Raw genomic sequence first — 12,085 nt, 5'->3', positions numbered from 1 at the left:
GTGTTATGTGTGGATTCTTATGAATTCTGTGGATTCTGTGTGTTGGAATGAGTGGGTGTGGGTGTGTGTATAAATGGATAAGAACCCACCTTTTCCTGTAAGGGGGAGAGTTAGAAAAATTATACACCCCACAATTCCCTTCTACGACACAGTGCCTGAAGGCAAAGGAATCCCAGGCTCATACTTCCTGCCAATCGTGGCACATCCACCATGCTTATCAAAGCATGTTGCAGACTCACACAAAGCTTTTATCCAAGGTTGCCTCTGCTTGCTGATTTAAATCCGCAGAGGAAACCTTCACGAATCCTCTGCTGTTGTTTCCACAAAATATGAACCCTCCTGAAGCAGGCCATCTGGCCCGGCATCCTGTTTCTCACAGTGGCCAATTAGATGCCATGGGGAATCAGACAAGCAGGATCTGAGTACAACAACACTTTTCCCGCATGTGATTCCTAGCAACTGGCGTTCAGAGGTATTCTGCCTCTGTATTGGAAGTTGTATATAGCTATCATGGCTAGTAGGCGTTGATAGCCTAATCCATGGGTAGGCAAACTAAGGCCCGGGGGCTGGATGTGGCCCAATTGCCTTCTCAGTCCGTCCCATGGACGGTCCGGGAATCAGCATGTTTTTACATGAGAAGAATGTGTCTTTTTCTTTAGCAGCAGATAGGTAGCCATGTTGGTCTGCCATAGTCAAAATAAAAAAATTCCTTCCAGTAGCACCTTAAAGACCAACTAAGTTAGTTCTTGGTATGAGCTTTCGTGTGCATGCACACTTCTTCAGATACACAGATTTTTTCTTTAAAATGCATCTCTGGGTTATTTGTGGGGCATAGGAATTCGTTAATCCTCCCCCCCAAAAAATATAGTCTGGCCCCCCACAAGGTCTGAGGGACAGTGGACCAGCCCCCTGCTGAAAAAGTTTGCTGACCCCTGGCCTAATCCTCTTTTAAAACAATCCAGTGAGCTACAGGAAGGCTCAGGTCACTGCAAGCAGCATGGCAGTTACATAGCTGGTATAATATCGAATAAACAGACTTTTTGTTGTAAGGAAGCTAAATGTGTTTTTTAACCTTCTGCACAAGCAGAAGCGGCAGCTGTGCCGACTGCCTCCACCACCTTTCTGAGTAGTCTTTTCTTCAATTTCACAAATGTCTATTTTTAAGTCCAAAGGTTGGCAGGTATTGTTCAGGGCAAAGTTTTTCATTGCATGCATATTCTTTCGAGGCAGACATACTCTCCTGAGAGGGCTCGTTTCAGTACTTTAAAGAATTATATTGGCTTCTTGTGCAGTACTGTGGATACATTGGGAGATCTGTGACAATTAACCAAATGAGAAAATAGAGTGCTTGTAATTAAGATAATCAAGCTCAGGAAAAACCCACCCTCCTAATACTAATAGCCATGCAGCTTTAAGCTGTACATTAATTAAACCCTGGATAACAGTTACAGTCACTCACAGGCAATTTGGGGGAGAGAAAAAAATACGCAAGATCTGTGGCATGGAGACAAAACTGCTGCTAAAACACGTCTACTTCTTCTTTGACGATCACTCGTAGCTGAGTAAGATATAAACACGGTTTTAACAATGAGTCTGTAAGTGACTGTGGAGGCCAGTTCTGGATCCACATGTCCTTCCACAATGGGGACATTGGTTTCTGGGTGGGAGTTGACCACAGTGTGGATTTGCCAAGCGTGCCTTCCTCTTAGCACATTTCTCCCTTGCGTCCTGAGTCTGTCTTCAAAGCCCATGACACACTGCCCCTGACTTTATCTGCAAAGGTTATTTGTCCATTTTAAGCAGTTGCCAGGATGATTTAATGTGCTTTTTGCTTAAGGTCATCTTCCTGCAAGAGCAATGAATGTGCCCAACATCTGTTTCTGATCTGCAATTCTGTTTTGAAGCCTATATATGTGGCACAATCCCAGCAGCTCCTCGTTGATCTAGAGGCTCTGATCTGCTCTTGATATGATGATAAAATACAACAAGAGATTTGTGTGAATGGTGTATGATCTCTGCTCTTTTGAATCTGCTCATCCCAAGGGAGAGCCCATTTCTCTGTTGCATCTGATCATGCTAAAACATGGCAGTACTTGCCCCAACCTGCAATGGCATCTCCATCCATGTCAAAGGACAAAAATGTGTCTGTGCTGCATAGAGATGTCCTCTCCTATGAAGTAATTGGATCACAGGGCTCTGGATATATATGGTAGTGAGCATGGGTGAAGCTACATTTGTTTGAGTATTTTGCAGCACTGGAAAGTTCCCAGTGCGTCAGATGAAATTCATCACTTTAGGAGGACTAAGAAACAGAATAACTGTAAAAAATACAGGGAATAATAATAATAAATTTTATTATTTATACCTCACCCATCTGGCAGGGTTTCCCCAGCTATTCTGGGCTGCTTCCAGAAAAATATAAAAAATATATTAAAATGTCAGACATTAAAAACTTCCCAATACAGGGCTACCTTTGGATGTCTTCTAAAAGTTGTGTAGTTCTTTATCTCTTTGACATCTGATGGGAGGTCATTCTTCAGAGAGGGCACCACTGCCGAGAAGGCCCTCTGCCTGGTTCCCTGTAACTTCACTTCTCACAGTGAGGGAACCGCCAGAAGGCCCTTGGAGCTGGACCTCAGTGTCTGGGCTGAATGATGGGGGTGGAGACGCTCCTTCAGGTATACTGGGCCAAGGCCATTTAGGGCTAAAGATCAGCACCAACACTTTGAATTGTGCTTGGAAACAACTGGGAATCAGTGAAGATCCTTTAGGACCTGTGTTATATGGTCCCAGCGGCTACTCCAGGACCACATGTAAAAGAAACATGTAAGATAAACATAGTGATCAGCAGAGTATATTTAATGGGTACAGCAAGCTCCAAATTCTAACAAAGATGTGCAGGTAGCCAGCAGGCAGTGCAATAAAGGGGTAAACAGGAAGCCTTGACAGTTATTTAAATATGAAGCAATTGCATTATCCATTGTTAAAAGAAGCCCCTCAAGCAGTGAGTTTATTACTGGAGAAAAAAGAAAAAGATGGAAAAAAAATGAAGGAAGATGGATCTTTTTGGTTTCTCTTATGAAATAAAAAGAAGAAAATAATTCAAAAGATGCTGACCAAAGGAAATGTGGATTACTTTTCTCCAGGTCTAAAGTTCATGGGAAGAGATTATCATGAGACCAAGGATGCCACTTGGGTAATGAGTTCTGCTGAGTGGGTTAGAAATAGGTGATCCATGGAGTGAGTGTCAAAAGGCAGTGTGCCGCTCAGACTGGAAGGTGCGATGCTAGAGTTTCAGTGTCCAAGTGTGCAGTGATTGTATGTGTCATGTAACTAACAGGAGCGAAGAAACATCAGTTTTGCACCACTGTGATCAAGTATATGGTGCAAGAGGTGCTGCTGTACTGTAACACCTAATCTATTTTCTTGCCTCAGTAGGTGTTACCTAGAGCTATCAAAGCTTTGGTATATTAGGGCAAAAATGATGACAGGAAATCGGTACAGGGGTGGAAATTTGGGATAAATCTTGACATCGAAGATTTGTCAAGAAGTACTTAATTTGTTCCGGAGGTCCGCACTTAACCTAAAACTGTTCTTAACCTGAAGCACCACTTTAGCTAATGGGGCCTCCTGCTGCCGCCGCGCCGCCAGAGCACGATTTCTGTTCTTATCCTGAAGCAAAGTTATTAACCCGAGGTACTATTTCTGGGTTAGCGGAGCCTGTAACCTGAAGCGTATGTAACCTGAAGCGTATGTAACCTGAGGTAGCACTGTATGGAAGTTTTAGAATGGTTTTATGCAACTGATCAGATGATTACATATATCACCAAACTTAGATGTGGCATAAATTCACCCCGCCCTGCAGAATATTGCTGTTTTGAATGAGGTCCCACTCCCTTGACAACAGTTCTGACATCCTGGTTGTCCTGATATGGGAAGCGCTGGAATACTCATTGTGTGGATGATGAATGAATAAATGAAAGTCAATGAATGAATACCAATGAAGGATTTATATGGGATGCTTATAAATGGCAGGCCTTTTGTGGTTGCTGTTGAGCTTGCTAGCAATGGGAGGCCGAGGATGTCAGGAAGTTCTGATCAAAGCTATATGTGCACTTCTTTTGTTTACCTGCAGCAATTATGCCACACTGTGAGGAAACAGAAACTTGTGGATACTTAAAATGCAGTGGTATACCGGAGGAGATAGTGTTTTGTTGATGGGAAAAGAATAACGCTCCTTGGTTTGTCTTCCATTTTTTCTCTTGAGCCAATGGGAGCAGACCAGAATGAAACAAAAGGAGTAGGTATAGAAAGACTTCTTGTCCACAAAATGAGACCAAACAAAGATAAAGTACTGTTGATGGGGGCAGATATCCATATTGATAAAGTATTTTATTCTGTTCAACCTCATACAGAATATCCCATACACAAAATGTGCAGGTTAGCACATTTACCCTCTACTCTCAATGCAGTTATCATGGTGCAAAGGGAAGAGTCAGGCCAGATTGGCTGGCCCTGCCCCCAACATTGTGTCTTCCCCCTGTCATCTATACCAGTGGTTCCCAAACTCCCCCCACCTCCCAGCATGGACCACTTGAAGATTGCTGCAGATCTTGGTGGACCACTTAACGCTTATTCTGCCACTTGTAGAAATTCTAATTTCATAGAATCTAAAATGTAAAACAGTAAAAAGCAGAACAGGAATTGAAAGGAGTAATAAAATAGAATTGAAAATCAATATACATATTCAGTGCAATGGATGTGCCATCTCCCACCTTTAACCACAAATCCACAGACACCCTGCAGAACACCTGAATGAAGCTCATGGGCCACAGTTTGGGATTTATGCATTGGAGGAAGAAGGTCTGAGGCAGAGAGCCTGCTTTAAGTATGTTGACTCCTCTTGCAATTTAAAGCTCTGACAGTGCAGGGACCCCACACATGTGGAGCAGGCTCTCCGTCTCACACCTTTCCCCACCAATGCATGCAAGATGGTGAGGGCCAGGTGATGGGGCTGAAACAGAAGGGGCAAGGTATAACCAGCAAGTAGAACCTGTGTGGTGTAGTGGTTAAGAGCGGTAGGCTTGTAATCTGGTGAACCGGGTTCGCGTCTCCGCTCCTCCACATGCAGCTGCTGGGTGACCTTGGGCTAGTCATACTTCTTTGAAGTTTCTCAGCCCCACTCACCTCACAGTGTTTGTTTTGGGGGAGGAAGGGAAAGGAGAATGTTAGCCGCTTTGAGACTCCTTCGGGTAGTGATAAAGCAGGATATCAAATCCAAATCCAAACTCTTCTTCCCCTCACTTGTTTGAGGGTGAGCTAACATAGTACAGGGCTATGCTACTCCCAGCTCCAACAGGAAATTCTCCAAAGAAGAAGAGTCAGAGCAGCTAGCTAAGATGCTCTTACGACGTCCTCCCTTCTTATGATGAACTTGTCTCCCATTCATGTAAACTTGCTTCATATAGTGCAGCTGTGGAAGCATGACCAATAGATGGTGTTTGAGTCTTGGCCAAATTCTGACCTATCTCTTCATGCGTCTCTTTTGCCCTGGCATCCTATTCGTACTGTGAGTCAATATATTTCAACTTCCTAAAGAGCAGATTTCACTCTTGAAGAGACCTGCTAAGTTACTATGAGAAGTGTTAACCCTGCAATTTAACTGATTTTGATCCGAATTTAGCATGGCTTACTACTAGGAGTCTTATCTGTATGCTTGCAATATATCTAGCTACAGTTCCATAGGATACATAACTTATTCAAGAAACATGAGACAACATGTTTGAGGAAAGCATTGTAGAAATGACGACTTGATACAACTTTATTTTTCCTTAATTTATTTCCTCACCCCCCCCCCCGCAATTTTTAAAAACAATCAGCAAAACAACACTCTGTCCTCCTCAGATGTGGTTATAGCTTGGCTTCGTGCTGTCTGAGTCTAGTTTACATTTCAGTAAGGAATGACAAAAAAAGAAAACTGTACAGGACACTTTCATTTTCCCCCTTCATCTTTTTTTGAACATTTATATATATGTTTATAAAAACTTGATTAGCAGCTTGGCTGGCACCCCCACAACCCCCTAGATAATACTTTTCAACTAGAAGAAATGCACTTTTAGACAATTACACTAGATAAAACAATATATACAGTTTTGACAAATAAATACATAAATACAGCCATCTGTATATAATGGTACATTTAAACTTCAGATAATGTCAACAAGTTTTCTTAGTTCATTACCTTTTTTCCTTCCTAAATTGTACTTCTCTACATGACTCTATAAAGGTTTAATCCCAATAAGGGGTCATCTAATCCACCAAATCTTAATGACTCTGGAATCCTCCAAAGTCGCCCACTAAGGAAATCTATTATTATATAATTCTTCAGAAGATAAGACTTCTGAAAGCTTATTGGCAACATGTGCTTTGTCCATTCAAATTTCAACAAAAATCAAACATGACTTTGATTCGGATGTTGGTTGTAATTGTAAAAAAAAGAGTGGTTTGTTCAAAAGTAACGTAAGCACTTATTTTCCTCAAAGATTTTTTTTTTTAAAAAACCCCAGTAGTTGTTGGTTCTTTACAATCTCTCTGTGACCAAATACTTCCAAGTAACAGAACTTGTATGCAGGTTTCAGGTTCCAAAATTGGTCTCCCTTTGCTGATTTAACCCCCTCCCAAATTTGCTCAAAATAATTAAGAAAAGTATAAAAAACCAGTTATTTTTAAAAACTTCTTGTACATTCAAAAATTAGGGCACTCATGCTTAAGGCTTTTGAAACACTAAGAGATAAAAAGCCTGTCGCAGCTCCATGCAGAACAAAATGTTACATTGCAAGCTGACTCTACAGACATATGCAGTGGGAAAGAGAATAAATTGATTTAAAATATATACAACACTTTCCGTGATGAATATTTACAAATCTGTCAAAGAAAAAAGAGAGAGAGAGAGGAGAGAATGCTAAGCATAAATGCAACACTGAGGGAAATTTCAAAATCTCTTGACTTAGGAAGATCTTATTTCTTCACTGTTGAAAATGTGTTTTTCCCATAGTAATCTTGCTATTTTTAGATTTTTCCTTTAAATAGCTGCTGGATTTGAACTTAGATTGCCTTGTACTCTTTTAAAACACTGATTACATCTTGATGTATTGCTAATTGTGATTCAATACTGCATTGAAACCATATCTCTCATCTATATTCCAAGAATAATTCATACGGTAAGCCAACATACATACTTAGATATTTTACAGAGCCTGCCAGCTTCTCTAAGAATGTAATGTAGGATCCTATGATGTGAAATGTGCAGTTTGTCCTTCCTCCTAATGAAAGCACTCCCGTGGAGGGTTTCATCCAGCCATTCCCTCAAGCTGAGCATTTCATTCGTTTCTCCATGCCCCTGGTTTTCCATTTTTCTTGCCAACAGACATTCAATCATCTGTGGCTACTGAGGATGCTCACTGGACTCCCTTTTTTGCCCTGTTTGTGGGTGTCTTAAATATTTTTAAAAGCTTGAGAGTTCCTTGAGATATGATACCTCCTCCTTATTTATCAGTTTTGCCACCAATTCTGTTGAAACGTACTGAGTTTGTTACTGGAGGGATTCATGATGTGGCCACAGACCAGCAGGGAACCGGTTTATATGTTACTCAGTCTATACATCCAGTGGCGTAGCGTGGGTTGTCAGCACCCGGGGCAAGGCAAGTAATTTGCGCCCCCTAACCCGTGGATTTGCACCCCCTAACCCTAACCCCCAGATGTTGCGCCCGGTGCGGCCGGCCCCCCCTGCACTCCCCACGCTACGCCACTGTATACATCCCCTGCTATTTCCGAATGATGAGTTTCCATCTGTGCACTTTAATATCTGCAAACATTCTCCATGTGACATTGTTGTCATATGGTGAGTTTTAACTCACCATGTGACAACACTGCGTCACATCTCACAGTGAATGTTTTGTTGACATTACGGTCCAAGAATGTCTCAGGCACAGGTTCAGTAACATCTCAGTCACTGTGAGTTTTCAGTCCTGTGTAATGCTGGATTGCAAATTGCTGGCCACCACTTAGTGCCTGTGTGCTAATGAGAAAGCAGCTCTCATATAAGAAAACGAATAAGCAGTGTCAGAAAAATGCTGAGGTTCTGCATAAGCTGTTAATCAAGCCGAAATACAGGAACCCTTTAACAGCCACTACAGAATGCCTTCCAGCATGTTGGTAGTAAAATGTTAGTCAATCTACCCGAAGTACCCAAAGATGAAGTGATTTATTGAAGCCGTAACTTCTTTGTGATCTGTAATGAGTTCCACTTCTTTCCTGAGACATTCTTGGGCATCAGTGCAACTGGTCATTGCTTATAACTAACGCTCACCATCACTGTCACAATTTTTTATCCTAGTTTGGGTTGTGTTACACAACCAGTAGGCACACCGACATCCAGTAGTTCCTTTACAAAATATTGAGCAAAGGTATCAGTTCTTACAGATTATTTGCACAGCACATTAAATGCATGCGGCATACTTAAAACATAATTTCTAAAAGAAGTCAAACTATCTTAAAAGATAGAACAGATTTTACACTGGTGTCTTTGTTCTGTAGGTATGATAAAAATGTATCTGAATGTCTCTCTTCCTGGCTAGAGAGCAGCTTTCATCGGATGATGCTGGTCTAGTGAAATGCTACTTTCCCTACTACATCCTAAAGCTGATGTATGCATCATGTGAACACATATCAGTGTCTGATATAAAAACTTCTTCTCTGCAATGTTTGACCTGTGACATACGATAGGCATTTCACACACTGAGCTATCATTTGCTATTGCAGTCATTTGGGGGCAAGTTAAAGAGAAGCCCTTTCCAAGCATTCACCATGAATGAATTAAAGTGGGCACAGGCACAATCCCTGCCCTTAATGTCCTCATCCCCACAGGAAACCTTTGCACATTGAGTGTGAAGTTCAGAACGAGACTTGCAAGTACATTCAGCTGAGCATGCTTAGAAATATCTGCATGATGAGAAATCCTGCATTGTTCAGATTCCCTATCAAGTGGAGATTTCTATGCATTTATTTGCCCACTCAATGTGGGAAAGTTGAGGTGATGTATGTGGGATGGAAGCACTGAGTGAGCAAGCCTATGCACCTCCTAAATGCTGTCTCCCTCCCATGTTTCTCGGATGCCCAACTAGTCCTGAGCTTGTTGGCTGCAGCAAAATCCAGATCCATTGCTTTGAGCATATCAATTCTGAAGAAAGCCCCATCTGAGTTCAATGGGACCTACTCCCAGGCAACTGTATATAAGGTTGCAGCCTAAGTGATGACTAACTTCTGCCAGTTACTCAGCTACATGAGTAAAGAAAAAGCGCCTTGTATGTGTTATAACACTGACACCAGATGGCACTGTGGAGTTCCATCTTTCACCAATGCGATTTCCCCCTTTGAAGTGTACAATGCGTTTTTCTGAAACAATTTTTTTGATGTGTGTAGATCCAGCTGATGTCCACCAAGCAGCCACAAGCGTGTGTGGACTTGCTTGCATTTTCTAGGACTGATATGGGAAGTCTCTACCAAACCGATATGCGCAGCTACCATGTGATATTAGAACAAAACACCTTTACATCTCTGATATTAGATATTTAGAATTTAAACTCTATTGATATGCTGAGATGTGCTCTGTCCATTGCCTGCACATATTCTCTTTGCCAGTAACGCCATCTAAGTTAAATGGAAATTGTTAATTACTTGGCCTGCTTTTATTTGCTGTTTGTTCAGCAGTTTTAAAATTCAGATTTATTCCCCAAATTATTTTTCAAATTTAATATAGTTATGTGTGATCAGAAGTGGGCTTATTTTTCTTTGCTGCTATTTTCAAAATTCCTTATTTGCATAGCAGGTGTTCTGTGCTGTTATACTTTTTAATGTGGATTATCACCAGCATGAATTAGATGGATATGAAACTTTTCTCTCTGCTTGGGCTAAGGAAGCAGGTATGTGGGGTTGGGCTGGAAGTGGACATCTTCCTGGAATCTCTTGACAGAACTGCTGTACTCTGTGGCATCACACAAATGACACTAGCGTTCAAGAGAAGGAGGGAAAGGAATAGGTGGTTTTTGAATGTTCAACTTGAGACACTTTTGTTAATTTCAAATCACAAGGCAATCATAATGCCACTGCCCTTTTGCTTTTTGGCAAATGCAAGGGTCAAATTTTACATGACACTGAGCCACATGCATTGTTTACTAGGGTGGGAGATGTGTTTGTGTGTGGCATGAACCTTTCCCCCTCGAATAGTATTTTAAGCTTAAGGTGGGGAAATGACCCCCAGCTGCTTCTTCCACTGCCATGGGAAAAGCAACAGGGGATTGTTGATTTTTAGGGAAAGGCATTGAATGCAACAGGGATAGAATCATGGAATGGTAGAGCTGGAAGGGACCCTAAGGGCCATCTAGTCCAACCCCTGCAATGCAGGAATCTCAACTAAAGCATCTATGACAATCTCTGCTCTAAAACCTCCAAGGAAAGAGAGTCCACATCCTCTTGAGGGAGACCACAACCTCCACAGAGGAAGCTTCTCCTCCCATGCAGAACTTCTACCACAGATTGAAGCATCAATGGCAGGTGAAAACAACAAATGACTGAGCATCTGTAATAGATTTGCTCTAAATCTTTGAGTAGCATTTCCAGCATAAACACTTTCCTTAGTAAAAGAAGCAAAGAAAAAAATGAAATGGAACCTGTGCTGTGTAGGGGGCTTTGTAATATTTTTCTTCCACCCTTTATTTCAGAAAACATCTCTGGAGTCCAGACTATTAAATATGCATCAAAAACGTTCCAATCCCCTCAACTAAAGGAGAGCATGCTCATTAGTGTTTTAACGGACCCTGCCCCTGCTCAATCGTAACTTCTGAATTCACTTGTGGCACATAGGAAGCAGCAAGGGGGCGGGGAAAGGAGGCTGTTAACAATATTCCATTCAAACTATGTGTTGTGTATACAGAGCAAAACAAGCTGAGGATTTATCTGCTACTCTTCTAAGTGGAAAGAAATTATCGCCCATTCCAGGGGTACTAAACTGGTGGCTTTCAGATGTTGTGGACTCCAGCTCCCATCAGTTGCCAGCCAGCAGGGCCCAATGGTCAGGGATGATGGGAGTTATGGTCCACAGCAGCTGAAGGGCACCACATTGGCTATTCCTGAACTACTCCTTCCAGAGTGCCCTGTGGTTCTGCTGTCCAGAAAAAAATAAATCAAATAGTTATGAGATGTATGAGATGGCCCATAAAAAATACTGGGAATGGTCCACAAAGTTGCTTTAGTTCAGGAGTGGGAAGGTTTTGGCATCCTTAACCACGAGCTGGTATCCAATGACACCTTGAGGAACCCAGTTTCCTTGCCACCCAGCTTGAGTTGCTGGTAAATTTAGGAAAGATTTTGAGTTGAGTCCACTGCTTGATTTTGTAACAGCAATCTCTTTGTTTTTTTAATATTGGGTATCGCTGCTTTTAATTGACCTAGCGATGTGTGTGGCTTATTATTACGAAGTTGTCAATGTGTCTGTCAAATGATGATAACTGCTGGCTTCAAATCTAATTACTACTAGTGTCACTGGGAAAGGCATGCAGGGAGTAATAAACAGAAAGCCCTCCCCTTTCTATTGGTTCTCTATGTAGCTCTTAGGCCTTTTAATTATGGGGAAAAAACTAATTATGCTTATATCTACAGAATACAGTGCTATAATTCCTATGGGCAGCCTTTTATAATTGAAAAAGCACTTAGGCTCTTCGAAAAGCAAAGTGCCGTAACAAACGGTTTTTAACACTGAACTAGTGAAAGTGTCGGCTGAGGATTTGCTTCCCTCCCACAGCAGTTACAGATGTTTTCCAGTTAACATTACTGCATATCCTTAATAATCATGTGATCTTTAATTCTGTGTCTAAAAATATAATAATAAAATGGAAAATCTTACTTTGATAAACGGGCATGTCACCATCTGTATGAAAACTGCAAAGTTCTAAAAGGTTCCTTTTTTGCAGTTTACATACTGGAGAAATTTGCCTTTTGTAAAGAATATAATATAATGTAATGTAATGTA

At 41.4% G+C, this 12,085-nt stretch overlaps 1 protein-coding gene and 1 long non-coding RNA gene across 2 annotated transcripts in view; one reads left to right on the top strand and one right to left on the bottom strand.

Moving 5' to 3' along the window:
* LOC308581530 (uncharacterized protein) overlaps positions 1 to 12,085 on the top strand; it is a gene marked incomplete at its 5' end in the record, with an annotated part of 84,933 nt that overhangs the window by 15,330 nt on the left and 57,518 nt on the right. The gene's annotated exons all lie outside the window — the stretch shown is intronic.
* LOC308581840 lies at positions 5,821 to 12,079 on the bottom strand. The gene is made up of 2 exons (XR_014005320.1): positions 7,804 to 12,079; positions 5,821 to 7,648 (listed from the first exon to the last, which is right to left on the bottom strand). It is a non-coding gene; the product is annotated as an uncharacterized lncRNA (long non-coding RNA).

The sequence above is a fragment of the Podarcis bocagei genome (assembly GCF_964188305.1).
Source record: "Podarcis bocagei genome assembly, chromosome: 1".
NCBI classification, from domain to species: Eukaryota; Metazoa; Chordata; class Lepidosauria; order Squamata; family Lacertidae; genus Podarcis; species Podarcis bocagei.
Note: the sequence above shows the minus strand (reverse complement) of the source record. Positions and strands in the feature narration are given on the sequence as shown.